We start from the raw sequence: 27,045 nt of genomic DNA, 5'->3' as shown, positions 1-27,045 counted from the left end.
AGAGCATTGCCCTGGGTCTCTGGGTTACAAGTCCAACAACAATACCACAATGCCTCCACCTCTCCATATTCCATATTTATTGTATATAAATCACCATTTATGTCTTTACCATGGATGTTTTAGGGAAGTATGATTAGCATCATTCACTTTGATCCCTTCAGTAATGATGAAAGTATTGTCAAATATGTTTTATATATATACGTATATAAGCACCACTGTCTGTAGCGTCATTAAAAACTACGCCACTTCTCCCCATTTGTTTATCTTGAAGCAAAATGGGAGAATGCATGAAGCAGTATTCCTCAGTTTATTGATTTTTGCACAAAAATTACAGAATAGGAAAAATATAGGGTGGGATTTTCAAAAAAACAGGCAAAGTTTCAGGTTCCAACTGAAAACCAGCTTGGGGAGAGAGGTTTTCTCTCCAGGTCTTCTCACAATCTGACAAAAAAAAGCAGGGCTGAATTTTGCACTGGCACACCTGAAGTACAGGACTTGTTGACATCAGCAATCCTGGTTCCACAGAGCTTCTTAAAGGAATACCCCGATCTCAAAGTGAAGAGACAGGCTCCCCCAATAGACATCAGGACCCCCACAAGCAAGGGGGAGACCCCCAATACTCATGGCTGAACTCTGGCACCACTAAAGATTCAGGTTACCCCTAACAAACCATGTAGGCATTAGAGTGACCCATCCATTTCCCAAACCCCATCCTGCCCCAACCACTCCCCCCTCTTCCACCCACCACTTACATCCACACTGGCAACAGAACTTTGGGGCATCGGGCAGCTCGTCCACCTCTAGTTGCCAGCATCAGCCCCCGACCATTAATCACCGGCACTGGGGCATCAGCCACCCCACCCTCCACCATCGCAATGGGTTCGCCTGCTAGTACTGCTGCTGGGCCTGTCTCTGGCCCAGTTCCTTACCCTGCCCCTTGCCCTGATTCCTGGCAGTGTCAACCTGGCAAATCCTGGATTTGACTGCCAGAAAGCCAGGGGGCAGTGCCAGTGTGCTGACTACTCAGGGACTGCACTGGCCTCCATGGCCCCAGTGTTGTCATATCAAGTGTTGCAGTCTTGTGTTCCTGAAAGCCATTTAATCAGTTGTTAATTAATGTTCACACCCTTTTTTTTTGGGTGTGATCCTTATTATATCTCCCTGGTGCAAATTCTGGCCTTCTTGTGAAAGTTTCCATCCGTAAAGAAATTTGCGTCCATGGCGAATGAGCCTGAAAAATCCTCCACATAGTCTGAATGAATTAATCACAACTTGATGAGCTATCCAATGTGGCCTGGTGCACTATCAAATGTAGACTTTGATCATGCTTACCTCTCATTTTACCATAAGCATACCAAGTTCGCTTCAGTTGTAAACATCTATCTCTGTAGCTTGCTAATTAGCACTGAAATATATTGGGCAAATCTGGACAACCCGACTTGAAAAGCTTTGATAAACCTTTGATTTTGCCACTGATAGAATATTGTAGCCTTGGCTGAAAGACAGCAGAAAGCTATTTATTTTTCAACCATGGCTTTGCTGCAGTTGAAAGCAATTAGAACATTGCTCAGATAAAACTCGCCTTCTAAGTACCAATGACATAATGGAGATATAGTTATGCTGTCAGTATTAAATTATAGGTAGAACAGGTTAATAGCATGTGTCTGGAATACAAGAGTCACTGTAGCCACAGTTAAGCTGAGGCTTTAGGCATAATGTTAGGAGTCTATGTCGCCGTGCTGTGGGGTTCACTTGCCAAAAGCCGAAACAGAAATTTGACTGTAGCTTTATCCTATTAGTCTACTGATTCTTCTAAATGCAACCTGAGGATTAGTAGATGTGAGTGGCTGCTTTCTTTCCAGGACTGAATTGATTCGCTCCTCATGATCAATTAGTCCTGAACTGGACCACAGAATGGTTGTATATCTCACATGTTAATGCCGGGGTACTCTGCCTCCCTCTCCTAAATGCCAGTGGGAAGGTGCTCTGAATGGATAGTTAGTTGCCTGGAATGCGCTTGCATTATCATGGTGCCTTTTCTTTTTCTTGCTTCTCCCGTGTACGTCTGCAATCTGGCAGAGGTGCTCTCCTACTTCAGTAGTGGGGCAAACACCCTTGGGCACCGAAACATGTGCTCATCCATCAGAGTGGTCGGTGCCTTGTATTCAGGGATGAGATCTTCCATGACATATAACAGAGGGATACACACTCCGGTGTAATTCCCAGCAGTTGATGTACATCCTGAAATATTCATCTTATTCCCTTCACACAGGTGTGATTTTGCTTTTCTTATCTCTGCGATAGTAGATTCTTGATCTCCAAACTAAAGGAATAATGTCTGCAGTCTTCACTAGATGTGTGTACATCTTCATTCCATCTCCACTCGCCCAGTTTTCTCACGCTCTGTAAGTCATTAAGTATCATATTCTTTCATAGAGTATCCAGTTTCTTTCAGGTGAATGTATTTGAGGTGGATATTGAAATAGGGAAGGAGATAATACAAGAAGGGGAAAATTGGTGATATCGACCAGGATCTAATTCCAGGGGTTACTATGTAGCCTGCAGTTTGTTGCTTTCATTCTATTTATCATCATCTTTATTATTATCGTTATCTCTTCATGTCTCCTCCTCTTCATCATCATCACCATCATTATTATCTTTGTCTTTTTCTCCTTTCATTGGACCCTGTTGCTCTGAGGGCTCAATGGAAAACTCAAGAGTTAAGGTGAGTGAAACTCCTTGCTGTCTCCTGCTTTACAGGGATCTCATAGTGATTCTGTGGAGCTACATCGACTAACCTGCATTAACCTGACCATCACATCTTCCCACAAGGCTAATGAAGAGTATACAGTGCAAGCAACTCTATTGCCTAAGAGGATCATCTCCCCACTGTTGGACATGGATGCTATGATCACCTTCCTTTCACAGGCATTGTGCACCGAACCTCTGCTTGTAACAAGATTGAGTGCATCAAGTGAAGATCAGCAGTTGAGAAAGGTCTAGCATTTAGCATTAGGCAGTAGATGTAATAAGCCTGGCGGTAGTTTTCTTTCAAACTGAAAGAGCAATTTTAAAGCGCTGTGTGTGCAATTCATTTTTGCAAAGGGAGCTGGCAACAGATAGTGCAAAATATTAAGTTAAAAGGTCTTGAGAAGTAGAATGTGCAGAAAATCACATTAGAAGCTTACAGTAAATTAATAAAAAGAAGGGATAGTGGCTACCTTGCCTTATCATTATTCTCTTAAAAATGATCTGTTTGTCTCAGGGCACAAAGTTCAGTGCTAGTATTCTTTCCCTCCATTTAGTTATCGATACAATGTTTGAGGTTTAGACTGATGGAAGTCAGGCAGTCTATCCTCAAGTGCATTCAAGATAGGACAGTTGTAGGTTGTTTTTATGTGTCCCTTTCAACTTACCTTCAGTATTCCTTGGGTACCTAAACTTCATCCTCCTGAATTGAAAGACAATTTCAATTTTACTGAGTTATGAAGCCTCTGGTAAACCATTTGAAGCTACATACAACTTCAGTCTCTCAGCAACTTCACATTTCCATGTTATTCCCCCAAAGTGCTGCTGGAAATTTAAAGTGAGTCATGACTTTTAAAGGCTGCAGTTCCTTCCCTTCACCTGCACACAATTCCAAAGGAGATTAGCTGTAGTGATATCGTAGAAACATAGAAAAACTGCAGCACAATACAGGCCCTTCGGCCCACAAAGTTGCGCCAAACATGTCCCTACCTTAGAGATTACTAGGCTTACCTATAACCCTCTATCAATATCAGTGAGCATGCCAATGAGCTACCCCTCATGAATTACAGGATGGTAAGCACTGCATCTTGAGGTAATAGCATTTTCTTGGGGTCAATGAACTATGTGCGATTTTGAGGCCATTATGTCCTCCCATAAATCCGACCCTTAGAATTTCCTTCCACTTTCCTCGTCTTCCAACAATGCCCATTAATGTACACTTCAAAGAGTGGGAATGTCTCCATCCCATGCCATGGTATGGTTTGCGGTGGTGGAGGTGGCCTGCCATTGGTTGGCATTGGGATATTCTTTATTCTGCCAGTGTCAATGGGTTTTCTCATTGTTGACACCCCCTGCCACCAGGGGATTCACACTATGGATGGGTGGGGTTGCCATCAGTGGGTATGGAAATCCCACTGGTGTCAATGGCTGTAAAATTTCAGCCAAGCTTGTCATTGAGTCATAGCATCATACAGAGCAGAAAAGGCCCTTCAGCGCATTGAATCTGCACTGACAATAACTACCACTAAAGGCATTCCAATCCAATTTTTCTGCATGTTCTTGAATGTTATATTTCAAATGCTCATCCAAATATTTTTTAAAAATTGTAAGGTTTTTGGCCTCCTCTCCCTTCCCAACAAGTGCAATCCAGATTCTCACCACCTGCTGAGAAAATATATTTTCTCAAGTCTCCTCTGAATCTCCTGCTCCTTCCCCAAACACTATGCCCCTCATGGTCGGCCCCTCAAACAATTGGAACAGCTGCTCCCTATTCACCCTGTCCATTTGCCATGAAACCATATACACCTCAATCAGGCTGTCCCTCAGCCTTCTCTGCTCTAGAGAAAACAATCCAAGCCTATCCAATCTCCCCTTATAGCTCAAATGCTCCATCCCAAGCAACATCCTGGTGAACCTCCTCTGTATGTCTCCTCCAGTGTAAATGTATCCTTCCATAGTGAGGTGACCAGAACTGTACATAGTACTCCAGCTGTCACCTAATCAAAGCCCTATGTAACTTCAACATTACCTCCTTGCTCTTATATTCGAAGACATGAGTGATAAAAGCAAGTGTCCCATATGCCTTCTTAACTATCCTATTCTCGTACTCTGCTGACTTCAGGGATATGACAAAACATTGAATGCATTCAAGAGATGGCTGGATATAGCACCGGGGCAAATGGTATCAAAGGTTATGGGGATAAAGCGGGACTAGGCTGTTGAGCTGGATGATCAGCCATGATCGTGATGAATGATGGAGCAGGCTCGAAGGGCCAAGTGGTCTCTTCTATGTTTTTATGTTTCTTGTCTGTGATTAAGTACTCCAAGATCTATCTGTTTCTCTGAGCTTGCCAGTGTCCTGCCATTCATTAAATATTCCCTTCTTCTTCCAAATTGCATCACCTCACATTTATCAGGGTTACATACAAGCTGCCACTGCTCTGCCCATCTGACCAATCCATCTATATCTTCCTGAAACCTACGATAACCTTCTTCATTATTAATTACCCTACCAATCTTGGTGTTGTCTGCAGATCTGCTTAACATTCCCCCTGCATTTTCATCCATATTACCATTGTAATTACCATCACTGCTTCCTGACTTGTATCATTTTCTTTGACTCTTTCCAACATTGGCTCTATCCTACACTATTGGCCCAAGCCCTTTATGCTTTCTCAACTTAAACAAAGAGTACAGAGTTAACAAGAACATTCCAGTTAGAAATTGAGCCATCAACCCTGAAATGCTGTTGGAGCAGGCTTCAAGCCATGTACTTTTCTGGGTGCTTTCCACTTTGATATGGAAATGCAAACTCCTCAGGCTTTTTGGGCTACTTGCAATCATCAGTTCAGTTTTGTGAGCCAGTTGGCTTCTCATTGTAGCTGCTTTCAGCTAACATAGTACATTATATCCTTTCCTCCACTGCTCCCTTGTAGTGCTCCGAAAGCTTGTGCTGCCAAAGAAACCTGTTGGACTTTAACCTGGTGTTGTGAGACTGCCCTTGCACCAACCCACACATCCCTAGCTCTCCCATCATTGTAATAAGATTTTACTTTTCAAGCAAAACATAGATGTAGAAGTTGTAATTAAAGGTTGAAGTAAAAATATTGATATTGAAAAAGAAATAATGATCTAAGCATCTTGTTACTGATACTTGAAGGGGAATTTTACGGCCTCACTCATCCCGAAACCATAAAAGCCCACTCAAGGTCAACGAACCTTTCCATGTTCCGCCTCTCGCCCGCTCCGATTCCCGTGGTGAGTGAGGCGGTAATATTCTGGGCTTGGTGTCCCAAATGATGTTTGCTAGAATTTAGGCATTTTTGTGAGGCACACACTGAGCCTTCAGTTACAAATATGTTTTTACACCTTTAAAAATTAAGCTCATAGGTTGTCTACAGCATATTAAAATTAATAGAGATAAGGAAGTTAAAATCTAAAGGAATTTTAGATTTTAAAAGATTAGTATCAACTATTATTTAGTTTCAGTAATATAGACAACTAGTGCTGCAGTATTTTCTGCATTTCACCAGATACAAAAGTATCAGATGACTGAAAAATTGATAATATTCCAGTTCATTTTCTTTAAAAGCTTGAAATCCGACTCAATAAATGAGAAATAACAGAATGTATTGTAAATTAACCAACTTAACAACACACGACTTAAAGAGATTCAGGCTCCCTACCATGTTACAGAATCATGGAATCATAGAATCCCTACAGTGCAGAAGGGAGCCATTTGGCTCATCAAGCATGCACCATCAACAATCTCACCCAGGACCAATTCCTGTGACCCCACATATTTACCCTGCTAATCCCTCTGACACTAAGGAGCAATTTAGCATGGCCAACCCACCCAATCTGCAAATCTTTGGATGCGGAAGGAAACTGGAGCATCCGGACAAAACCCATGCAGACATGGGGAAAATGTGCAGATTCCACAGACAGTGACCCGAGGCTGGAATTGAACGTGTGTCCCTGTGAGGCAGCAGTGCTGACTACTTTGCCACCATGATGCCCCATGTTGAAAGCAGCTCACCATTGGCTGCTAGCTGGATCTTCTGATCCCACTAAAGACTACAGCATTTTGCGTGCCTGACTCACCCTGTTGCAAAATGCCTCATGTTAGAAAAGGTAGCAGCATGAGAAGTGGTCAGATCATGAGGAGTGGCCTAACCAATGCAGGGAAAATCCAATTCAGCCAATGACTAGCCCATCAGCCTTCTCACAATCATCAACAAAGTGATGGAAGAGGTCTTTGACATTGCTACCAAGCTACACTTATATTGCAATAACTTAATGCTCAGTTGGGCCCTAACAGGGCCATTCAGATGTACACCAGGTGGAAGCTGGAGTGTCAGAGTGCTCAGGCAGACAGAGGTCATCTAGAGCCAAGGAAACAGCTAGCTCCCCATCCATAGATCATAGAATCCCCAAAGTGTGGGAGGAGGCCATTTGGCCCATTGAGTTTGCACCGGCTTTCTGAGTATGTTATGCATGCCCACCATCCCACCCTCATCCCATGGCTACTCTCCCTAATCTACACATCTTGGAAAATTAAGGGGCAATTTACTATGACCTGCGCAAATTTGAAGTGTGGGAGGAAACAGGACCACCAAGAGGAAACCCAGGCCGACCCAGTGAGAATGTGCAAACTCCACTCAGAAAGTCATCCAAGGCCAGAATTAAACCCAGGGACCTGGTGTTGTGAGAAAGCAGTGCTAACCACTATGCCACCAAGGTACAGCAAGTAATTAGGAAAGGTAATGAAATGTTATCTTTCACTGCAAGGGAAATTGAATACAAAAGTATTCATTTGTATAAGTCATAAGTGAGACCACATTGGAAACAGTTTGGGGAAGGTTTACCAGACTAATACCTGGAATAGTTAAGTTTTCTTACGAGTAAAGGTTGGGCAGGCTAGCCTTTTATCTGTTGGAGTTTAGAAGAGTAAGAGGCAACTTGATTGAAACGTATAAGATCCTGAGAGGGGTTGATAGGGTGGATGTGAAGAGAATATTTCCTCTTGTGGGAGAATCTAGAGCTAAGATGTCACTGTGTAAAAATGAGATGTTGCCCAAATGAAATTCTTTCACTCAGAGGATCATGAGTCTTTGGAACTCTATTCCTGAAAAGGTGATGGAAGCAGAATCTTTGAATATTTTTAAGACAGAGGTGGATATGTTTTTGGTATGTAAGGGGGTGATAAATTATTGGGGGTAGGTGGGGTGCAGATTTGAGGTTACTAAATGGCAGAGAAGGCTTGAGAGGCTGAGTAGCATTCCCCTGTTCCTTGTTCGTACGTTTATATGTTATTAAAAAGTATTATACAATCTTTTGTTTTGATGTAAATCCTTCAACTTAGACAAGGGTCCTAAGATAAAGAGAAGATATTAGAAAGGGTAGCCAAAGGTTTGGTCAAAGTGATGGGTTTTAAGGAGATGTAGGGAGGGAATGGCAGTGTCCCCGACAGCTGAAGACAGGACTGCCCAATGTGGTGAAAGGAAAGATGCCCAAGAAGCCAGAATGAAAAGAATGGAGATATTCCTGACTAAATATTGGGACTGATATCATCAAATGGCTGAAGTTTCAAATGCAGATGTTGTATTCACGTGTGTGAGTAAGACCAGGGAAGATCATTCCAAACATATGTTAGTGTCCCAGGTGGCTCACTGTCATGATAAGTTTCCTATTAAGGAGGGAAATAGCTTAAGACAGATTTGATCCACGTTTTCAAAATAATGATGAGAATCACTGTGATGGGTGCATTTGGGGATAAAAGAGTTGAAAGGCCTAATTATAAACTGAAGAAGCCACAGGCTAAATATACCTTGAGAGACATTTCTTCACACTTAAATTTTTAACTTACAGATTAGATTGCCATATAGTTCAGTAAATGTTGAATTGATTAAAGCACTGAGAAAGGAATAACATGACTTCAGCAAAGACTAGAGTAATGAGAACTTTAGGTAAGAAAAAGATAAATAGTCAAAGGGGAATGTGGATGAAGGAGTAAAGGAGGTGGTATCTTGAGACCATGCTCGCTGTCTGTGCGAATGCCGGAAGGGAGATCAAAATCCGAATGTTGCAGTTCTCACCAGTGTGCACTTGATTTAAGACCTTCCCTGTCCCTTGTCAGTATTGTCATTTGGTTCACACCCATTATAGAACCAGCTTTACATGGATATCCATTCATTTGAATATTATTAACCCCACCACCCCACCAGATATTAACCCCTCCCCGCCATATTCTCAAACCAATGTGACGTCATGATGGCGCAGTGGTTAGCACTGCTGCCTCACAGCGCCAGGGACCTGGGTTCAATTCCAGCCTTGGGTGACTGTTTATGTGGAGATTGCACATTCTTCCCGTGTCTGTGTGTGTTTTCTCTGGATGCTCCGGTTTCCTCCCACAGTCCAAAGATGTGCAGGTTAGGTGGATTGGCCATGCTAAATTGCTTCTTAGTGTTCAAAAATGTGTAGGTTAGGTGGAGCAGCCACCGCAAATGTGAGGGGTTATGGGGCAGACAAGAAGGATGGGATGTTCTTTCAGAGGGTCCCTGCAGGCTCACTGGGCTGGATGGCCTATTTCTGTACCGTAGTGAGTCAATAGCTCTATTCTCAACACAAACCAACCCCTTTAAGCTAAAGTACCATGCACGTATGACCAAACAAAGACAAAGGTAAAGGTTCTGCACACATAAATGTTAGGTCAGGAACAACATTAAAAATGAGAGGGGCATCGTGTATGGCACCACCAAGTCTGGAAAAAGGGACACAAGTGCAAAAAATATCACAAGACAATATCCAAGAGATACCAAGCTTACAATATCAGAGAATAACACTTAAGTGATACCAAGATTAGACCTAAAAGACTGTGAGCGTGATCTTACTGGCCATTCATGCCACACTCCAGCTGCAGTGAAGTTGGAGAATTTGGTAGTCAGCCAAATCTCTGTTCACTGCAGTGGCATGGGAAAATCGTGGTAACATTATGGCCTGTACATTTGATTCATTTTTAGGCAGACCATGAATATTTTTAGGCAGTGCATTGCTCAGATTAATTTTTGAAAATCCGTTGTCCAATACATGTGGAAAGCCATTGCCACGTGGAAACCTTGAACACAAAAACTGCAAAGAGTCCCGTTGCTGTGATTTTGTAATGACTCATCTTTTCTTATATCTAAATCTTCAATCCTACAGTAACAATAATGTCAGTTGAGTCAGCTGAATTTACGAAGTTAATCACTAACACTATTCCCAACATTCTCACTGGAAGTTAAAATATTTTAATTCTTTCAAGATGAATATGGCACTTTTACAACAGTAACAACTGATATTTTATAATACACTTACGACCTGGTAATCATGGCCACGGATGGTGGATAAATTAACATTGGGGATGCCCAAGACGCTAGAATTTAATGTGCACGTGTATCTCAGAGAGTGGTGGGGCTGTAGGAGGTTACGGAGACAGGGAGAGTGAAGGCACAGAGGGATTTAAAAACAAGGATGAGAACTTGAAAATCAAGGCATTGCTTGACTAGGAACCCATTTAGGTCAGCAAGCAAAAAGATGGTGGGTGATCAGGACTTGAAGCAGAGTTTCAGATGGCCTTAAGTTTACAAACAGTAGAATGCATAGAAACATAGAAACTAGAAGCAGGAGTAGGCCATTCAGCCCTTTGAGCTTGCTGAGCCATCTATTTTAATCATGGCTGATCATCAAATTCAATATCCTGACCCCACCACCCCGCTTCCTCCTCTGATCCCTTTAGCCCCAAGGGTTATAGCTAATTCATTCCTGAAATCACATAATGCTTTGCCCTCAACTACTTTCTGTGGTAGTAGAAAAACAATGTGGTGAATGGCATCAAGTCCTGAGGTAACACAGGAGTCAGTGATGGTTTTGGCAGCGAATGAGTTGAGGTAGGGGAAAGGTTAGGCCATGTTACTGCGGTTGGCTGCGTTAGAAGTGGCATGGGTATGCGATTGGAAGTTCACCTCAGGGTCAAATACGAAACCAAGGTTGCACATATTCTGCTTTAGTCTCTGACAGCTGTCTGGGTGAAGGATAGGGTCAGTAATTAGGGAACACAATTTGTAATGGGGACTGAAGACCAGGGCTTCAGCCTTTACAGTAGTTAATTGGAGAAAATGTCTGCTCATTTGAGCACTGGATGTCAGCTCAGCAGTCTGAGTGATGTCGATGGGGTAGAGTTGGGCATTATCCATATGCATGTGAAGCCAGTGCTGTGCTTTTAGATTATGTCCTTGATAGAGATGTTGCAGCTGAGGAAGAAGATGGCGAGGTGGATAAATCTTTAGGGGACAACAAAGATAACAATAACAAGAGAAGCCATTGCAATTGATACCCTGGATGGGGAAACCGAACAAGTGCAGTCCCACCTAGCTGGATGACAGCAGAGAGGTCTCGGAGGAGGATCCACTTCAGATCAGCCATGATCTTATTGAATGGCAGGGCAGGCTTGAAGGGCTAGATGGCCTATTCCTGCTCCTATTTCTTATGTTCTTATGTTCTTATGAGGATGATGTAATCAAAGGTTGCAGACAGATGAAAAAGAGATAGATTACATATGTAGCACTATGTGGCAGGGGCAGCATGGTGGCACAATGACTAGCACTGCTGCCTCACAGTGCCAAGGACCAGGTTCCAATTCTGGCCTTGGATGACTGTGGAGTTCACACATTCTCCCCATGCCGGCGTGGGTTTCCTCCGGATGCTTCGGTTTCCTCCCACAGTCCAAAGGTGTGTAGCTTAGGTGGATTGGACAAGCGAAATTGATCCGTCCCAATATGTGTAATTAAGAGGATTAGCAGGATAAATACATTACGGGGATAGGGATGCTTTGTTGGAGAGTTGGTGCAGACTCGATGGGCCGAATGAACTCCTTCTGCACTGTAGAGATTCTATGATGTGTTATAGTTTGATGAGGAATGTTTGTGAATTGTACATAATGCAATGATTTTACCTGCCAAACTTATCTGCACTAAAATAGTAGTAAACACTTAACCATTTCTAAGAGACTTTAAGTGAAATTAAATGCTTCAGAAATCTTCAAGCACAAGCATTTTGTTCTTCAGTTGAGGAAAGTACCTTCTTTCATGTTGCAGATGAAGGGAAGTGTTGCTACAATGTGATTCAAAATATTCAATTCTGAAGAAATTTCGAGTGTATCAGTCAAATAAATTAACCAAAAATGGCCTCGGTGGGAAATATATCACCTGTACAAGGGACTCAGTGTTACTTCGTTTGCTTGCATTTAACAGTACATTGAATTCTGATGCTTGTAGCTTCATCTGTGGCCTGCACAGAACAAATGGGATAGAATCAATTCAGCTACAGTGGAAATATGTATAACACCAATCACAGGTGTTCGCCCAGCCATGACCATCCTGTTACTGATTTCATCCAAAATGATTAATTCCATTGCTGGCAAATAGATAAAAGATTGATATGGCTGTCCCTCATCGAGAGAGGCTTAAACTGGAACTGAGCTAATTACCATAAAGATTGGTATTTCATTCTGAGATACATTTTTTTTTCCTGACGCAATCCAATTATTTGACATTCCAGGTAAGTGACAGCACAATATTAAGCCAATTTTACCTAAAAAATTCCATGTCTTCCACCTGACCCCTGCTTTTTGATGTCTGCTCCTTCGAGTCCCGGAGATGATTTATGTTTCAGAAATATCAGCAGCCAGGGCTTCCTGTTTTTGTTGCTTCTTTTCGGTGTGTTTAGTGTAATTCCCAATACTCTGCTATTCTTTATTAGAAATCTTTGATGCGCAATGGCATTACGTCCCAAAAAGATAATAATAGAGTGCCGTTAAATAAGAATAACAGCTGAAATATCCATCTGATCTAGCCTGCGGTTGCTGTGTCAATAAAATGGTTCCAATGGAGTTTGCAATACTGCTGAATTGATGCTCTCAAGAAAATGGAGCTCAGAATGCCACAAAGAACATGTTGTTTAGTAGTCATAAATCAAAAGGAACTCAAAGGTATAAAATGGTTGACAGAGTTTGTATTCTTAATGGGAAGTCATCTGTGTTACAATGTAATTGTGTTGTGTATATTAAAGACTAACAGGCTCAAGTCAGCGAAGAGTGTCTGTTTCCTTTGTAAATGGTCTGAATTTTTGTCAAAATCTTCAGAATATTGAAACCAAGTTTACTTTAACTTGATATGTCGAATAGATTGTCTTTGGGGATATCACGAGGAGGAAGGTTGCTGTGACATTAGATCAATCAAAAAGAGATTAGTTTAAGGCCACCTGCCATTCAAAACACTATGTGCCGCTTTGAATTTTACTTATGCAGTTATGATGCATTTTTCGCTTAACACCCTTTGACCAGTGAGCAGCAATGTCTTGTTAAAAGTCTTTTGTGATGCAAGGTCAGTGTACATCAGATCTGAGTCAGACAAGTGTGCCCCAGGTGACAGTGAGAGAAGGTTGCACACCTACCCTATCAATCAATGCCTGTTTTATCAGCAGCACATCTAAAAGCGTAACTGTGCACAGAATAGAATGAGGCAAATGAGTGGTTGAGTACAAAAAGATAACTAAAATATGGAACAACTCTAAACATTTCACAAACGCTCCACAAGTTAAGCTTCCTTACTGCATGATAACAGAGTTGAAGGTAACCTGCACATCTAGAAGCAGTAATAAATCACCATTGCTGGAGAAAAAAGGCATTAGGACTATTAATTAATGGGATTTAAGGCTGACAAGTCCCATTGGCCTGATGACTGGCATCCTAGGGTTTTAAAGCAATGATGGTGGCTGTGTTAGTTCTAATCTTCCAAAACTCACTTTAAAGATCCCAGCAGATTGGAAAACTGCAAATTTAACACCTCTGTTTAAGAAAGGAAGGAGGTAGTGTAGAAATGGATGCAGAAAATCTCTAGGGTTCTAGAGACTATTAAAACAAAGTAGACTAGTTTAGAATAGGGATCACAATGTGCACTATATATATATAAGGAATCACAAAGTGCCTCACACACACTCACACATAATATATATGTGCAAAGTTATTATCTGCATAGACACATATATAAGCATTAGTAGAGAATTTTGGATGAGCATTATAGATTTAAAATATATTTTCAAATGTCTTGTAAACTTTGGCCAAGATGCAGCCTGCCCCAAAGTATAGTGGGAAGGAAACAAGCAGAACTAGGCAGGCCACATTCTTTGGAAACAATAAGGTATAGAATATATTCACTATTATCAGTAAGTGACTGTGCAGTTGCAAGGTACCTAAGTTTTAAATTGAATAGAAGCATTTAGCTTGTGGTTGTGGTGAATAGATGTATTCAGTTTTTACTGATGAGGGGTTAGCTAGCAGGCAGGGTGAAATGGCTCCCTCTCTGTTCCCATGGTTTGCAGATGGTGAGAGCGATCCTTGAACCTACTGGTTTTGCTAGGCAATGGAGCACTGGTTGACCAATGAATTTTCAATTCTGCTAGAAGGTAGATTGTTATTGGCCAAGGTAAATAATGTGTATGAATGTAATTGGATCATCCAGTTTGGATGACAGGCTGCATTGGAGAAACAAACCTTTGAAAAGGTCTGTTTTACACATGTGCTGTAACGTCAGAGAGAAGTTAAAATCCTCTGTCTGTCTCTCTCCCAATGAGTATTGGTCAAATAATGAATATCTTTAACTGCACACTGTCTTTTGCGAGTCTTTGTATTAGCTGAGTTCAGCTCAATACATGGCACCAGAGGAAAGCCCCCAGGAAAATCCCCTTACAGACAGCAAGCATGAAACTACAGGCCAGTTAATCTAACATCAGTCAGGGGAACATAGGAGAAATCATTATTAAAGAGATTGTAGCAGGACTTTAGAAAATCATTATACAATCCGATGGAGGCAACATGGTTTTGTGAAAGAGAAACTGTGTTTGACAAATTTATTAGAATTCTTTTGAGGATGTAACAAACAGGGTGGATAAAGGGTTAATCAGAGGGTAAGATAAAGGGTTAATGCCCAGAGTTAATCATAGAATCCCTATAATGCAGAAGGAGGCCATTCAGCCCATCAGGTCTGCAGTAACCATAATCCCACCCAGGCCCTATCCCTATAACCTCACATATTTACCCTACTGGTCCCCCTGACATTAAGTGGTAATTTAGCATGGCCAATCAACCTAACCCACACATCTTTGGATTGTTTTTAAATTTATTTATTAGTGTCATGATAGGTTTACATGAAGTTACTGTGAAAATCCCCTAGTCGCCACACTCTGGCGCTGTTTAGGTACACTAAGCGGCATTTTAGCGTGGCCAATGCACATAAACAGCATATCTTTCAGACTGTGGGAGGAAACTGGAGCGTCTGAAGGAAACCCACACAGACACAGGAGAACCTGCAAACTCCACAAAGTGACCTAAGCCAAGAATTGAACCCAGAACCTTGGCGTTGTGAGGCAACAATGCTAACCACTGTGCCAAACTGCCGTCCCATATGACTCTTCCTCAGCTTTTACAATTTTTACAATTATTTGTTTCTTGCTAGTTTACTTTCATGATCCATTTTCTCCGTATTTATTAATTTCTTAGTCAAGTTTTTGTTACAAGCAAGATGGGAGGAGTGCATGGTCTGACTCTATTTCCACTACTCCATGGGTCACAATATGTATTTAAATTACTTTCTCAGTTAGATTTACAGCTAAATATGTGCTGTGCCTGTAAATCCCAGAATTACCATTCAAGGCCTAGTTTCTTCAATAAACAACACAATTATTTGTTTATTATAAAACTAGACTTGTCAAGTCGAAAAGCAAAGCTTAGTAACCCTATAGAATGGAATACAAATGTAGAGTAATTACACTTTCCAAATGCCCTAACTCACCCACACCCAACAAAAAAATAAATTCAGCCTAAAGGTTAACAGTCAATGGTCCAAGGGGAAAGGATAGATGATGGTGTCCTTGAGTCAGATAGTTGATTACTCAGAACTGGCCCACGAAACAATCGTTGGGTAGGATTCTCCGGCCATTCACACCAGCGGGATTCTCTTGTCCTGCTTCAGTGAGTGGAGGTTCGGCTGAGCGCCAGATTCTCCATTCTCGCTGGCAGTGATGGGGGTCCGTGAACAGCCAGAGAGTTCTGGCCGTTGACACCACTACGCAGGTGGTTTTGCAGTCAGTCGATTTCAGACCATCAAGCAATTCCAGTGACTTGGGGTCAAAATGAATTTAAACTGCATTTTTGCACCACTGTTCCTTTTATTCCAAATGACTGAAGTGGAGATAACAGGAGCTTTCTTACCGTCCAATCAGATTGGTGCCACTGCAAGCAAGGACAGAGAATTTGGCACTCAGTCAAATCTCTGTTCACTGCGATGGGACCAGAAAATCCTGTCAGCATGAATGGCTGGAAACTTCTAAGAACATAAGAACATAAGAAATAGGAGCAGGAGTAGGCCATCCAGCCCTTCGAGCCTGCCCCGCCATTCAATAAGATCATGGCTGATCTGTCGCTGCTCAGTTCCACTTTCCCGCCCTCTCCCCATAACCCCCACTAGTCACCATCCGCCAATCCGAATAGCACCCGTTGACCCCCACTCTCTGCCTCCTATTTGACAACCAATCCTCTATCCACGCTAACACCCTACCCCCAACTCCATGTCCCTCGACCTTCTGCAATAACCTCTTGTGAGGCACTTTGTCAAATGCCTTCTGAAAATCTAGAAAGACCACATCCACCGGCTCTCCTCTATCCACCGCCCTAGACACATCCTCATAGAACTCCAGTAAATTTGTCAGACACGACTTCCCTTTAATGAAACCGTGCTGCGTCTGCTCTATCAAGCAATTCCCTTCAAGATGCCTCGCAATTTCCTCCTTAATGACAGATTCTAACATTTTACCTACCACAGACGTTAAACTAACTGGCCTATAATTCCCCGCCTTTTGCCTGGCACCCTTCTTAAACAACGGCGTAACATTAGCCGTTTTCCAATCATCCGGCACTTCCCCGGAATCCAGCGACGTTTGGAAAATAACCACCAAGGCATCCACTATCACCTCCGCCATTTCTTTCATTTCATTTCTCCCCAGTCTTTCCATAAAGCCACACCAGGAACAATTGAAATTTGGCAGAGAAGAATGGGAATGATCTCTCAATACATTAGCAAAGCATCCAGACAGTTATCTTGCTACTAAAACATTAGGAATGATCATTTGAGCAGTGGGGCCCCCTGGCTGAGAGAAAGACTCCCAGCCATCATCTAATCAAGGAAACTGAGATATACTAACCATGACCACATTTGGGTCACTGGGCATTTGGAGCAAGAAGATTATATGACAAGTCTGTGTTTGTTTAAGAATTTGCAGGGTGGGTTTCGTCCAAGTGTTGAAAAGCTGAAGTAAATCCCACAGGTTTTTTTTCCAGTAGGTGTTTCAAAATGAATCTCCCACACTCTATGTACTGCAAAATGCACAAGCATGAATCTCACGAAAATTCAGAGGATGGGGCCTATTCCCACTGGACAGGCTGGCAGCATTAAATGGGCCATTGTGAATGCGCCGATCTGTCAGCGCATGCACAGTTGTCCCGCACTATTGGCCTCCAGATTGCTGGCCAGCTCCACGATGCCGGCATTGCTACCCCTCTGACTGCCTCACGGAGTGATTACTGGTCCTCCACCACCAGCCCCCTCCCACCAAACCCCGCCCCCCACCCCCCCCCCCCCCCCCCCCCCCACCCCCCACCCCAAACCCCCCTGCCGATATGTGCGGGGCCCCTACCATTGGCAGTCCTGATGTCCCGCCACCCCTCTCACCAGCAGTCCCCCCCTCCTCTGGCAGTCCCAACTCCCCTGGCAAGCTGACACCCTCTCCCCCACTACCCGGATGGCCAGCCCCAAGCAGTGGCCTCCTTTCCTCTGTCACCGCCAGGTACAGAGTGGCAGAGGAAAACCCCCACCCCCACTGATTACTCCCTACGGGCCATTCCCCCCTATCTGCCCTGCCCCTTGGCATTGCCCATTGCCCAGTGGGCAGTGTTAAGGTGCCCTCCTTGGGCATTAGCACTTTGCCTCTTGGGCAATGCCAGTGGGCCAGGTTGGCATTGTCAAGCTGGCAATGCCCAGGGGCACCCCTTCTTACCCCCAACCTCCTGAGGCCTCCCTTTCACTCCAGTGGAGGTTGGGCTGCCAGCTCTCCATTGTGGGGAGCTATTGTAGACTCCACTGGAGTGAAACCCCCCTGGTGGGGGAAGATGCTAGCGAGACTTAATTCCTGCACCCGCTAATTACATTCGAATTCTGTTTTATCTAATTCATACAGCTCTGCGCCGATTTCTGGCAAGGAGCTGACAGTGCTGGAAATCCAGCAGCCCGAGGCTTGTGGAGGCCATGGTGCCCAGCAGGGAACCTGTGAAATGGCCTCTGCTCGTGTCTCCTGGCCACGATGCTGCTAAAACGGTGCAGCAGGCTGGAGAATCACTTTGTCTGCAGAAGATGACAAGCAACTGAAATGCTAAGGGAATAAGACCCTGAATGATTTCCTTCTCCTTCCCTCTCTTTTTCCATCAAACGTGCAACTTGCAAATCCAGTGCTGCTGTTTCCAGAAGATTGAATAAATCTATAGATAGATAAGTCTACAGGTTTAAACTGTCTCAATGCTGAAAGCAGCAAGACCATTGTATTCAGTCTGAAGCCAGCCAAGTAACCAACCCTCAAGAGATGATAACCCTTTTAATTCTACTGGACTCTAAAATACTTCATTTATTCTCCCTAATCTCTGACATGTATTTGTAGGCATGTGTGTTCATGCATTTGTGTGCGCATCTGGAAACTAGAACTTTTTAAAAATTGTTTTAGTTACACCAGGTTAAGTAAAATAACCCGGCACAGTGTCACAATGATTAGCGCGGCTGCCTCACAGCGCCAGGAACCCTGATTCAATTCCTGGCTTAGGTCACTGCCTGTGTAGAGTTTGCGTGTTCTCCCCATGTCTGCGTGGGTTTCCTCTGGGTGCTTCCGTTTCCTCCCATAGTTTGAAGATGTGCAGGTTAGGTGAGACTGGCCATGCTAATTGCCTCCTTAGTGTCCCAGGATGTGTAGGTTAGGGAGACTAGAGGGGTAAATATGTGGGATTATGGGGAGATGCTCTATTGGTGCTAACACAGTTGGCCAAATGGCCTACTTCTGTACTGGAGGGATTCTATAATAAAAACTGCCTTCTTTTCTTTTAAAAAAAAATCAAGAAAGCCTATTTCCTCATATCTTTTATAATCCCAGCATGATATCAATTAAACACTCATTAGAATTGGCACGTATTGAAGCAAAAAACCTGTTACAATCAGATGAGGAGATGGAAAAGAGGGGAGCTGTTTAACCTCTCCTCACCCAATCATTGACAAAAATAATTATTCAAAAAATCTGCCATTTCCTTATTTCTGATTTGGAATATTACACACATCTGCTTGAAAGGTCCAGCAATGCTCTTAATGAATCACCTTCTACTTTAATTGTGAAACCATTTTTGATTTGATTTGATTTATTATTGTCACATGTACTGGGATACAGTGAAAAGTATTGTTTGATTTGATTTATTATTGTCACCTGTATTGTGATACAGTGAAAAGCATTGTTTCTTGTGTGCTATACAGAAAAAGCATACCATTCATAGAGTACATAGAGGACAAGGAAGTGGTGCAGAATGTAATGTTCATAGAACAATAGAATCCCTACAGTGCAGAAGGAGTCCACTTGGCCCATCGGATCTGCACCAACCACAATCCCACCCAGGCCCTATTCCTGTAACCCCCACAAATTTACCCTGCTAATCCCCCTGACAATAGGGTCAACTTAACATGGCCAATGAACTTAAACCACGCATCTTTGGACTATGGGAGGAAACTGGAGCAGCCGGAGGAAACCCACGCAGACTCGGGGAGAATGTGCAAACTCCACACAGGCAGTGACCCGAGGTCGGAATTGAACCTGGGTCCCTGGCACTCTGAGGTAGCAGTGCTAACCACTGTGCCACCGTGCCACCATGTTATAGTCATAACTAGGATATGGAGATAGATTAGCTTAAAATAAGGTAGGTTCAATCAAAAGTCTGATGGCAGCAGGGAAGAAGCTGTTCTTGAGCCGGTTGGTACGTGACATCAGGCTTCTGTATCTTTTTCCCAATGGATGAAGTTGGAAGCAAAAATGTCTGGAGTGTGTGGTGTCCTTAATTATGCTAGCCGTTTTGACGAGGCAGTGGGAAGTTTAGACAGAGTCAGTGGATGGGAGTTCTGACATTCATAACCATCTCTGAACCCTGGATAAGTTTCTCCTTTTCAAAACTAATGGGTAGACTTTTCCAGCTTTTCCCGCAGGCAGAATCTTACGGTCCTGCTGATGGTGCGCCCCCCTCCCCCACCAACTGCCATGGGTATCCAATGGCAGAGGGCACAAAGAACAGGAAACCCTGTTAACAGCAGCAGGACCAGAAGATCACATCGCCACCCAATGGTGGGCCACCCCCAACATCACAAAACACAGTGCACGCAGGAGAGCGCAGAAAACCCTGCTCAATATTGAATTTAATTTGCCTTATTACCCCTGTTACATCAATGCCCCTTTACTGTTCGCCTAAGTCTGTATTATGACAGATGGTAATATGGCCGACCCTCTTGGCGGTTCTATAACATACTCCTCCAGAAATGCACTCTAGTAATTGACTACATTTCTAACTTGAACTGCTCTGCCTGCCCTACCCTGTCTAAATAATCAAGGTGTGCTTCAGAGCAATTTATTCTGGCTGCAAACAACACTAATCTCTGCACTAACATATTCTGCTGCTTTCAGCAGAACCTTCAGCTGTTGAAGTGTTTATTTTCAGGCGTTGGAAGCATGTTCTGATCTGCATGGCTCTGCACTGCTTCCTCCGGTATGATCCTCCAGGAAGCAGCTTCTGATATCCAATTAGAGGACCCGCATGTGTCACCCAGCCCACTCAGTGCTGGGGGGGGGAGGCGGAGGGAGAGATGAATGCTGTTGAGGCAGGCTGCTGTGCACAGGGCATCTCAAAATGGAAGTGCCTCAGAAGTGTAATTGGCCTGAATCTGGCCAGAACATCCATTGACTCTGTCTACACTTCCTGCTGCCTCGGCAAAGCAGCCAGCATAATTAAGGACCCCACGCACCCCGGACATTCTCTCTTCCACCTTCTTCCTTTGGGAAAAAGATACAAAAGTCTGAGGTCACGTACCAATCGACTCAAGAACAGCTTCTTCCCTGCTGCTGTCAGACTTTGGAATGGACTTACCTTGCATTAAGGTGATCTTTCCCAACACCCTAGCTATGACTGTAACACTACATTCTGCACTCTCTCATTTCCTTCTCTATGTTTTGTCTGTACAGTGTGCAAGAAACAATACTTTTCACTGTGTGCTAATACATGTGACAATAATAAACTAAATCAAATCAAAATGAAAGCAGAGAGAAAACTCCTCACAGGAATTAGTTATGGGTTTGGGCTCGCCTGCCCATTTTTGAAGGATGGGGCCTCTGGCTCTGATAGCCTCTAAACCTGCCATTGGAAGACGGCCCCCTATAGACTAGCTGGGCTCTACATTCAGTGATTGTACACATGCCTCAGCACAGCTTGCCTTTCCTGGTGGGGTTACTAACCTGACATCAATGTGAGCCCTCAGACAGGGTCCGCAATTTGAGAAATCAGTCATACAAATTAAACATGTACATTTATTATCACTGCATTACTGTCATGTATTAATGTGAAAATTGGATGGGTGCGTTCAGGTGGACCATATGGCTTATCTGCAATTATCATGATCTGACCTCAAGGCCCGAGCACAACATTCTGTCCCAGTTTAATCAGATTTGGAAAAGGTGGTCCCATGGTATTTAATGGACAGGCTGCAGAGTAATTCCACTGCACAATGACTTGGACGTTTCAAGAGCATCAAGTTTTCAGGTGTCTAGATCACCAACAACCTATTCTGGTCCCCCCATGCCGACACTATAGTTAAGAAAGCCTACCAATGTCTTTGCTTTCTCAGAAGTCTAAGGAAATTTGGTATGTCAGCTATGAGTCTCAGCAAATTTTACAGATGCACCAAGAAAGCATCCTTCCTGGTTGTGTCACAGCTTGATATGGCTCCTGCTCTGCCCAAGACCACAGAAAACTACAGAAGGTCGTAAAGGTAGCCCACTCCATCACCAAACCAGCTTCCCATCCATTGACTCTGTTTACACCTCCCACTGCCTTGGCAAAGCAGCCAACATAATTAAGGACCTGAGGCACCCTGAACATTCTCTCTTCCACCTTTCTCCATTCGAAAAAAGATACGGAAGTCTGAGGTCACGTACCAACTGGCTCAAGAACAGCTTCTCCCCTGCTGCTGTCAGACTTCTGAATGGACTTATCTTGCATTACGTTGATCTTTCCCTACACCCTAGCTATGATTGTAACACTACAGTCTGCACTCCCTCGTTTCCTTCTCTATGAATGGTATGTTTTGTCTGTGTAGTGCACAAGAAACAATACTTTTCACTGTGTGCTAATACGTGTGAATAATAAATTCAATCAAATCAAATCAAAGAAAACATCCCAAGGAGTGTGCCCAGATTTGAATGGATCCCACAGAGAGCTGCATGTTTCTAATCTTATTGTAGAATTTGACCTGGGCACAGATTCTGAGTCAGAACAGCACAGCACAAAGCCATTCGGCCCACTGAGTCCATGATGGTTATAAAAATACTAATACAATGGGTGGGATTTTACCCCCTTGCTCATTCCAAAACCATAAAATCCCACCTCAGGTCAATGGACCATTCCATGATCCGCCCCTTGCCCGCTCCAATTCCCATGAAGGGCGGGATGGTAAAATTTCGGCCAATGTCGTTTTTAGAATTAGGAAAATATTTCCAAATGGGCTTATTCATTCCATTCACATTTTGAGATGTGGAGGAAGTGTGAGATGGATAATCAAATAGAATCAGACAGGGAGCCCAGCAGCGATGTGAAAAGATGGCAACCAGCTTTGCTGCGTCCAAATAAAGCTTCTACTGTAGTCACCTGTGGAGACATCAGTATTTATTCAGGACACTTCCCAGCTGTCGTTGAATGGAAATTCAGTCTTACTAATAACAGAAGCTGGAGTTAATGTAACAGCAAACAAAATGCAGCTTGATGTTAAGGTCAACCTCACAGTGATAAGTATTATTAATTTCCAGTGGCTGAATTGATTCCCACATGGGCTATTAGGGTATGTTACACACTGATTAAATCATTTTGTTTTTTGGTGTCTTGTTTCAGGCTCGATAATGGCTCCTGTGTGTACAGCTTCCAGCTGCAGTCAATATAACTGAGTCGGGGGGTGGGGGTAGGTGGGAGGAGGTGGTGGAGGCGGGCTGCAGTGTGCCAAGCATGTCTGTGTTGGCACTGTCAAGTTTGACAGGGGGTGGGTATGTCGAATTCTCACCCAACTCGGTCAGGGCAAGAAGTCTTGAATATGTGCAAACGTCAATGAAGAGGCTGTGGCTGCACTGAAGATAATCTGGGGTTCAGACCGATTCCGGGGATGAAAGGGTTGATGTATGAGGAGAGACTGAAATGTTTGGGCTTATACTTGCTGGACTTTAGAAAGATGAGAGGGGGTCTGATCAAGGTATGTAAAATACTAAAAGCGATTGATAAAGGGGAGACCGTGTTTCCCCCGTGTGGGATAATCTGGAACAAGAGGCCACAGGTATAAGTTGAGAGGCGGCAGAGATGAGGAGGAACTACTTCTTGCAGAGGATGGTAAATTTGTGGAGCTCACTGCCCCATAGCGCAATGGAGTCCCGAATCATTGCATGGTTTCAAGAAGGAGATAGATATATTTCTTATAACGGAAGGATAACGGGATACGGCGAACAGGTGGGAAGGTGGATTTGACACCAGGAAGAGACCAGCCTTGTTCTGATTAATTGTGAGATCAGGCTTGAAGAGCTAAATTTGCTTACTTCTGCCTCTAATTCCTATGTTCCAATGTTCCTAGGCTATGCGAGCTGGTGCCTGAGCTGCACTGCAGCAAGTTACTCGTGACCTCTGATGGTCTACGTCAAAGCTTCCCACATTTTGGCCTGGTGTGACCCCCACCCCCCCATTTTAATGCTTCAGACTTGGTATGACTCCAGGGCCTTCGCTTTTGAGATATGGGGGAGGGGTGGCAGCAAGATAAAACCAATATAGCAGCACAGTAAACTTCACAATTTTATTATTAAGGTTTCAAAATTAAACAACCGACGGGAAAGTAAGGTGTTGCTGCCCTACAATCAAAGGGCACTCTATATAGATGAAAAGTGTTGGGCCTAAAATGTTGATCCCTCAAATTCTGGCAGTGTGCTTGTGAGGGCACATCTAATCTCTAAGATATAATATGATTATATTCATTGGAGATGAAAAGAGTGAGAGGGGATCTGGTAGAAAGTTCTAAAATTTTAACAGGGTTTGACAGGGTAGATTCAGAGAGAGTGGCTGCGGTTCTCCCAAAGTATTGACTTGGTGGGAAAACTGTTCTAGATCATGACTGTTTTGTCAGTTCAGCTTCTCACCTGAATCTCCCCACTCTGTGCACTGCAGAAATCCCAGTCGTGAATATCATTAAAAACCCTTGGGGTGTGGTGGGGGGGGTTGCTATTCACGCTGGAGTCTGACAGTTCTGGAACTCTGCATACGCACAGTGGCTCCAATCTGTCAGTTTTCCCATTTGCTGACCAGCTCGATCGCTGGCCAGCCTGGGACCCCCGCGGTGTTGCCCCCCCAACCCCCCCTTATAAATAAGGGTGTGAGTGACATTGTTGCCAATGTGATGCTGGATGGAGGGTAGTGCTGGCTCCTGGACTCTATTATTTCTCGTGGACCCCTCCTTGTGGAGCTCCGGGAAGCAGTAGACCACCCAGCTGAGAATATTTGCTCGAAGCTGTATCAGAGCCTCTGATGCACTCAATTTATTTTTCACTTGATCCTCTTGCCATTTGATTCATTTGAATGTTCCAAGAGCAGTGGGTGTCCCAGTTTGAAGCAAGAACAAAAAGAAACATCGCTTTTCAGTTATGTAGCACTTCACCTTAATCAGAAAGCCCCCGAAGCACTTCATGTACAATGAGTTCTTTTCATTTGCGGGACTGTTGTTATTGAGGCAAACACAACAGTTATTCTGAACACATCAAAATGACACAAATAATATTAAGATAACTTGTCAGTTAATCTGTTTTAATGGTGTTGGTTAAGGGAGGAAAGTTAGTCAGCCTACTGGAAGAATTCTTTATACATCAAATGCTTTGAATGTTGAACGCAGCCACCATTATAGGATAAAGGAGACCTTCGTTTAACATTATCCGCTAAAGGATTGTGGGGATTGTCACTTTAACACCAGCATAGCAGAGTAAAGGTCACAAGGTAAACATATATAGTCATAGAACCCCGACAACACAGAAGGAGGCCATTCAGCCCATCAAATCTGCACTGATGACAATCCAACCCAGCCCCTATCCCCACAACCCCAAACATTTACCCCGCTGATCCCTTTAACCCACACATCCCGTTACACTAAGGGACAATTTGTCATGGCCAATCAATCTAATCTGCACATCTTTGGACTGTGGGAGGAAACCAGAGCACCTGGAGGAAACCCAAGCAGACACAAGGAAAATGTGCAGACTCCACGCAGGCCGTAACCCAAGCCGGGAATCAAACCCACGCCCCCGGCACAGTGAGGCAGCAGTTCTAACTGTGTGGCACCGTGCCATGGTCTGAACAACAACTCAACATCTAGCACAGGGAGCCACTCTAAAGGGAGGGGGTTTTCTGAGTTAGAAAGAGGGCACTATAGACTAGGTCAAACTTCATGGAGCAACCTCCCGAATAAAGTTTGTTTGTTCAAATTAAGAAGTCTCCGAGAGTACGAGGTGGTGGAGGGGGTTGGGAGGCAGGGGGGAGTCTCCCATCCTACCTGGCACGGGAATCAGAGCAGGGGGTGGGGTGGGAGATGGGGAGAGGGTTAGACCATGCAAAGGTCTGTTGACCTCGGGTGGGATTTTCCAGTTTTGGGGTGAGCGCAGCTGGAAAATCCCGCCCTAGATCTTTAGACATAGCAATGAGGATAAGCAAACATGGGGCTGCCTGTCGCCCCACAATTTGAGTATCGTGTTTTACATGAAGACTGAAGGAAAAAATATATGCACCAGAATGTCTCTCTCTGTGTGCATAGACTCATTGATTTCTCCATGAAGGATTGGAGTCAAAACAACGAGAGCCTCAGGTTTTATTCCCAAGCAAATGAAATAAGGGAGGAAGCAAAGCACAAAGCAGTTCTCCTGAGCATCTGTGGAAGTCAGATTTACATTTGCTGTCTCACAGCCCCAGGCACGCCCAACTCCAAATTATTCAGTGAGCCCATTGTGTTAGTAAATTGTCATTTTCAAACCATCAGTTATAATTTAGAGATTCATACATGATTCAAGGGTGAAAGCCTTAGGTGAATAGATCATGAAGTATTGCTAAACCAGTGCAATTATTACAGCATGGTGATTTTGGAGTAGCCGGAAACAACATTCTGTGGGATCGGTTAGTTTGTGGCGTGAGGAATGGCACTGAACAGCACCAATTGCTAGCACAAGTTAACATAAATTTCAAGTGAGCAATGGAGGTAGCACTGGACATGGAAAGCACGGGAAAGCATTCACAGCATCTCCAGCACGCTCAAAATGGTGCCAAATACCAATTCAGGTGGAAACCTGCAGCCATGGCACCAAAACTACCAAAACAGCCATGAAGTGGGAAATGTTTCCAGTCACCCACAGAACAAAAAGGTACAGAGGAGACAATCAGACAATATTCTTAAGTTACCTGCAAGAGGGCAGCACGATGACACAGTGGTTAGCACTGTTGCCTCGCAGCATCAGGAACCGGGGCTGGATTCCCAGATTGGGTCACTGTCTATTACACGTTCTCCCAGCGTCTGCATGGGTTTCCTCCAGGTGCACTGGTTTCCTCTTACATACCTGGTTAGGTTGCATTGGCCATACTAAATTCTCCCTCAGTGTAGCCGAACAGGCACTGGAGTGTGGCAATGATGGGATTGTCACAGTAACTTCATTGCAGTGTGTTAATGTGAGCCTATTTGTGACACTAATAAATAAAGATTTAACATTAAGCCATTGAACTTGGAGAGCACTTCTGCCAAGTCGAAGGCATACATGGGAGAAGAAATAAAAGTAAAAGTAAAAGCCCCTGTGAGCAATGGACAG

The sequence above is a fragment of the Carcharhinus amblyrhynchos genome, chromosome 4, assembly GCF_965287045.1.
Source record: "Carcharhinus amblyrhynchos chromosome 4, sCarAmb.v2.hapA, whole genome shotgun sequence".
NCBI lineage: Eukaryota > Metazoa > Chordata > Chondrichthyes > Carcharhiniformes > Carcharhinidae > Carcharhinus > Carcharhinus amblyrhynchos.
This window is presented reverse-complemented; position numbering follows the sequence as displayed.